Genomic DNA, 6,809 nt, shown 5'->3' on the forward strand with positions numbered 1-6,809 from the left:
AGAAAAAAAATCTCACTCTAATCCCACTTTTTAGGATTAAAATGACAGAAATAAAAATTACATGCAAATATAAACAATATCAAAAAATAATAAATCACATAGAAGAGACTACCAGACATGAAGATTTAACATGGTTCACCCAAACCCTAAGCTACATCCACCAAATAAAAAGTCCATTATTATTATGAACCAGTGATTACAATCTGATTACAATCTATAATCCCTTATAGCTCAATACCACCACAAGAAGCAATTTTTGCATCACATATCATATGAAAATCTCTAACCCTAATCTCTTTTACACAATTATTGTTTTACTTTAGGGTTATAATTAATTATTACATGGCCTTCAATCTTGATAAAATAGGGCCTAAATCTTTTTAATCTAGTAATTATGGGCTCCTTCTTTCAAAATTCACTAGGTTCACCATGATCTTCTGAATCATGCTTGGGTCCCATTGTTTGTGACTCGGGTCCATTAGATGACTCAGCTTGCACTAGTTGAAACTCAGGTCCTTTTGACTACAACTTGGGTCCTTCAAACTGTGACTCGATTTGCATTGACTGCAACTTAGGTTGAACTAGGGATTTTGGAGACTCGGGTAGTGAAGACTATTGACTGCCATTTACGTGTGTAGACACCTAAAATCCTTTAGAAAATAAAGTATTTTTATTTTTTGGAAAATCCCTGATGACATCATCATTAATTAATTAATTAATTTTTATGCCATTAAATCCCTTTATATTAATTAAAAATATTTAATTAAGGAATCCCTCCCAAAAATGTTTAAATCTTATTTAAACATTATTTCGTTATTTATTAATTATTTAATTAATAAATTGACCAACAATTCTAAAAAAATAATTAATTTATTTTTTGCCCAAAACTTGGCCAATTTTCTTAAGACCACTAACCTCTTCCAAAATCTTCTAATCCTTCTTTAATTTCGATTAAAGGCTAATCTCAACATTTCCAACCCCTAATCCCAACTCAAAATATTTAATTAAGATTAAATATTAATCCTCATGTTTATTAAAAATATTTTAATAAATATCTCCTCAACCCAAACCCTTGAAATAAATAAAACTTTATTTATTTCTTAAAAACCTTATTTATCCTTATCCTAGGAAGTTCTAGACTCTTCTAGAAAGTTTTCATCCTCATCCAAAGCCTAGACTCTTCTAGAAGATGTCAATCCTTATCTTTAATCCTAATTCTAATCCCCTCTTAACCTTGTCACATTCCCTAAACATGAGTTAAGACTTGCTAACCCAAGCCAAAGTTAACAATTATCTCCTCCTTTACCCACCCTCATTAAATTCCATCCACTTGCCCATCTCTAACATCCCTAATCTAATCTTAACTCAAGCCAAATCCAAACTTTAATCATTTGCACATTCCTAAGTCAAGCTTAAGACTTTCTTAATCCAACCATAGTCAAAATATCTCAACTCTCTCACAAATATCCCAACCATAAATTTTATGAAGTCCACAAAGCCATAAATGACTCTTACAAGCCCATTCATTGCTCTTACAAGCCATTATGGGGGTCTTTATGAGCTTTGAGCCTCCTTTGTTGACCTCTCAACCTCTCTTGCTCTAACCAATGACTCTGTGACATGTGTCACTCCCTAATTGACTGTAAGGAAGCACAATCCATGTGCTCTCCGTTCATTCAATCTAAACCTTCCATAATCTTTTTCCCATCCTTGCATCCTAGCCCTTGATCCCTCAAGCCCTTTGCCTATTTAAGGAATCCTCTCCCAAGCCATTTTAACACAATCTAGAAAGTAAAGCCATAATGCCATTTTCAGAAGCAATTTTTACATCAAATGCATTCACCAAAATCTATCAAAAATCCTCCATTGAAGCCTATTTGAGCATTTGAGCATACATACATAATCAAGTTATCTTAGCTATTAGACACACCTCTACATCAAGTGATCATCCTCATTGAGAGAGCCTATCCATGGCTCATATTCTCATTTGAGGACTTCACTTTTTCTCTCATGAAGTTATGTTAAATTAGTATACAAATGCTTTTTGATTGTTTTAATTTAGTGTTTCTAACATACTAAAGTAGCATATACAGTGTGAACTTTAGGAAAAGTATCATGCTCATAGTAAATAAAGTTTCTATAGTTTTCAAGTTCTTTCCTACTTTGTTCTTCAAACTCTTCTACAAACTCATCAATCTTTACATGTGCACTTTCTATAACTTTGTGAGTAGATAGATTCAGAAATTTGTATGCTTTACTCTTGTTGGAGTATCTCTAGAATATTCTTTCATCACTTTTCACATTATATTTTCCTTTTCTTGACTCCTTCAGAGTATAATATTTTCTTCCAAATACTTTGAAATAACACACATTAGGTTTATAGCCATACCATAATTCAAAAGGTGTTTGATCAGAGTCCTTCAACTGAACTTGGTTGCAATATCAGTGCCATATATGGGGATGGGTCTACCTAAGGTGTTAAGTGCTCCACAAAATCAAATTCCACTCACTTGAGTTTTTATTGGTTTTTTTAAGATAGAAAATTTCTTGAATGCACATTAGTCTCGCTAACACTTCATTTGGGCATAAAAATTGAACAAATCTTGATGTGGAGGGCCTTCGGGTGCACGCTTGAAATCGAGCTTTACACACATCTTTATTTTGGGCTTAAAAAAAATTCACACTCAATCTTGAATGCCTTAAAGAAAATCAATCTATACTTGACGTGGAGGGCCTCCAGGCACGCAAGTTTACTTTTTGTTGAGCCTAAATCTTCTTGGTGTATTCATTCTTTGATCACTTCTCTTTTGTTGGTGCATTTCAAATTGGAATTGAACCTTTGCATCTTAAATCACGTGTGTTTTCAAAAGGTCTAGATCAGAAAACTTAAAGTGTCAGTTGGAAAAGAACTCTGTCTTTTAGCCCAAGATCATCCAAGTCTTCTCTCCCCTTGTCATCTTTCGAGGCCATCTTGGGTGCATAAGATTAGGATCCAAAATCTTGTCTTAGCTTTTAGGAGGTTTTCTTGGGGATTTCATCACCCCTTGGGATGACCTCAACTCTAGCGTTCCGATGAAGTATAAAGATCAGGAGGTGAATCCAAAGACACTTCTCTTGGGATCAAAATTTTGTCACTCGGGCTAAGCCTCAAGGAAATTTATACCCTTGAGAAGTGAAAGAGGAGAAGTGGGTTACCGCTGCTCTCGGCTGTGTGACATTGTTTTGGTTTCATCTACGGATTTGGGCCTCATGTACCTTGGGTATATCGAGGACTCCCTAGCTAAACCAACTATCAGCCTTGTAGACAACCATCTAGGATGTTAATGTGTTTGAAGTGAATGATCAAAATATTTGTAGAATATACACACTCCTTGGCACATGTATCACATTCTAAGAATCAAAAACTTCTATCTGGTTGTTCCTATCTATTGCTTGATCTTTTACTTGTTGAATGAATGTTTGCCAAACTTGGTCAATCCTAGCTTAGGGCACACTTAGCGTAGTCACTACCTATTTCAAAAGTTGAACAAGTTGAAGCAAAACAACCATGATCTCTCAAAGCCAAAAAGATTCAAGAATTTATATCAGAACAACCCAAAGCCAAATTCAAGCCCTCTCAGGCATACCAAGAAATTTCAACCAAGAGAAAGGAAGTAACACCAAGCCCTCAAATTGCCAAACTCCACAAAGCAGAAGACAAAGCAGCTGACAAAACCTGTTAGTACCCCTGGTTAGATCACACTATCAGATTTAGCAAGCATCCAAGAGTTTACCCTAATTATGTCTTACCAACTAGGCATGATTTCTATGATCAAGCCCCCTTGTTTTTCCACATCTTCTTGCATAAGTTTCACTTTATAGTCATCTTTGTAGGAAAGCCAGCCATTCTATGTTATCCCTTTAAATCATTTTAGCTCATCCATCTCATCTAGGTCTTTGCCTTAGAATCAAACCAATCCCCTCAAACCTAGCTAGCATCCCAAAAAGCCTAATTTTTCACATCCAAGCCTTCAAAATTGTTGTCACCTTGCCAAAGGTTTTCCATTCCTACCATCTTGCAAATCTACTAGCCTCATTGACGTTATCCCTCTGACAGAGCTTTGTCTAGGGTAATCTAGCTTTGTCACTTGTTATCCCTCATCACCTTGAGCCAAAGGTTGAGATCCTCGAGTGGTCAATCTCATATTTTTCCTAAAGGATCATTAGTCTATCCTTAAAGTTGACACAATCACCACCAAGCTTTCACATAGGAAAGTAGACCTTTCATGCTTTGGCAACATATCTTTGAGGTTAGAATCCCCAACCCAATCCTCCTTAGGTTTTTCATATAGCTTTGCCTCAACCTAGGAAATCATTTGTATAGAAAAGCCTTCCCCCTTTGCATCCATCAGCATTGTTGCATCTCATCCCTAGGAACATTTTCATGCCACCCGTCACTCGCTTAGCCAAGAAGAAGAAAGAAACAATGGAACCCTATCATTTGGATCAAACAACATTGCTCCCCTTGAGCACTCAACCATCCTTCAGCCTAGAGAACACTATACCATCACCTACTGACATTGAAGCTTTCATGAACCAACCAGGAAATGCAGTATTGGTGAATGCCATTATAGACAAGAACAAAGAAACAATCATGGCTAACTTTTGAAGGGACAATATAGGAGCCTTCATTTTTGGAAGACCTCCTCCCTTATCAGATCCATCTCACCCATTGTTTGGACAACTACGACTCCCAATAGGCTCTTATGATTCAAATTATCTTCAATATGTGCCAAAAGAAGAGCCTCAAGCCAATCCTTATGATCCAACAAACCCAAACATACCAGCCTCCACTCAAGTTGAAATCTCCCTTTTGCAAGCCAATCCAACCACCACCACTCCACCATTGGTCCATACCACTCCATCCCAAACCTCCTTACCCAAAACACCTCATCATTCACTCCCTTCACTATTGCTGCTAGTACTCTCCAACCCAACATTCCAAATCCACCCATCTCCCAAATCAGTGCTAGCATCTTTGGCCAACCTCTTCAATATACAACCAGGATGCCACCCATGGGGCCAAGTAATCAACCTTTCATCACCCCTAGCTTGTTTACCTCAGCTCAGAGCACAATTTCATCATTTCCACTAGGTCCTTGGAGCTCAGTGCCATCAACCACAAATCCTTAAGCTACTGCCCTCACTCCACAAAGCTATCAAACCCCACAAGCTACTACCAATGTTTTGCCAAGCTCTCAAGTGACCCAAGCTCCTGCCACCACTCTACCAAGCTTTCAAATCTAGCCACCAAGCTATCAAACCCCATTAGTTCCATTTCCAAACTTTCAATTCCCACCACCTCCACCACCAACTAATCCATTACCTCCTATTACTAACTATTTTTCTATGCCACTTCTAGGAGGAAATCCTCCACCACCAACCACCAATTACTTGGCTACTTTTTCCATGCAGATACCTCCCCAAATGGGGCACAACCCACATATATTGGTCAAACTCCTCAAATCCAAAGTCAAGTTCCACAAGCTCCCCAATCCTTTCCCCAAGCTTCACAACCATCTTATACCTTACCTCCACAAAGCAATCTATTTATCCCATAGCTAGCTTATGTTCCTCGATCCCAACCTCAAATCTAATATTAATAGCAAGCCTCAAAACACATGCAACAATATGTGCCACCTCCACATCAACAACCCATCATCCACCATTCAGTTGCCTAAGCCATGTACAATCTCTACTAGCCCATACCTCAAAGCCATCCATATTGCATTGCCCCATCTATCACATACCTACCTTAGGGCACTCCTACATTGGGGGCACCCTAGCCATCACCCATTAATTCAGAATGGGAAGCCATGAAGATAGCTTTGAAGAAAATCCAAGAGGGAAATGCTCCAAAAACCTTCAAGTTTGAGAATGTGTGTCCTTATCCATTTGACAGAGCCATTACCATGACACCATTTTCCAAACACTTTGAGATACCCAAGTTTGACAAATTCAGAGGAAAATGAGACCCTATCACACATATCAAAGAATTTTACATGCACTGCCAAGAAGTGGCATACGGTGAAATCTTCCTGTTGCATCTCTTTCCCAAAAGCTTGGTTAGAACAGATCTTGAATGGTTTTATAGAATCCCATATGGCACAATTAAAAACTTTGCTAAATTGTCTAAGGCATTTGTAGCCCAATATGCCCATCTTGTCGAAACAAAACTATCAGTAGTTGATCTTGTCCATACTAAGCAAAAAGGTGGAGAAAGCCTTCCCAAATATCTACAAAGATGGCAAACCCTTACCACTTGCATATCTTACACCTTGCTAGAGCACCATTTGGTGAAAATGTTTATTGATAATGCCCATCCTAGCTTGGCTCACCACATGACCATGAACTATTTGCAGACCTGCAAAGATATCAAAGAGAAAGGAATGATCCTTGAGCAAGGACTCATTAAAGATGGTGTGGTCAAGATTTACAAAGAAGCTAACCAAAATCAAACACATTCAAATGACAAGTCTAGGTATTGGAACAAAAACAAGCACATTGCAATAGATAGGGTCATTGACACGAGACATGTGAATATTGTTGGTCCTTCCCAAAATCAGTCCAACCCACCTTATCAACCAAACAATCAACAAGCTATCAACAACCAACATCAGAATCAACAAAGCTTTCAAAGCCACAATCCAAAGCCCAACTTTCAAGGGTCTAACAATCAAGCTAATGCCATCAATGTAGCTATAGGACCAAAGCCCAAGTTCCAACATGCACCTCAAAACTATACACCCCTTGGTAAGCCATTGGATGTC

Source organism: Cupressus sempervirens, chromosome 3 (assembly GCF_028749045.1).
Source record: "Cupressus sempervirens isolate cs-2001-9-10 chromosome 3, ASM2874904v1, whole genome shotgun sequence".
Taxonomy (NCBI): Eukaryota; Viridiplantae; Streptophyta; class Pinopsida; order Cupressales; family Cupressaceae; genus Cupressus; species Cupressus sempervirens.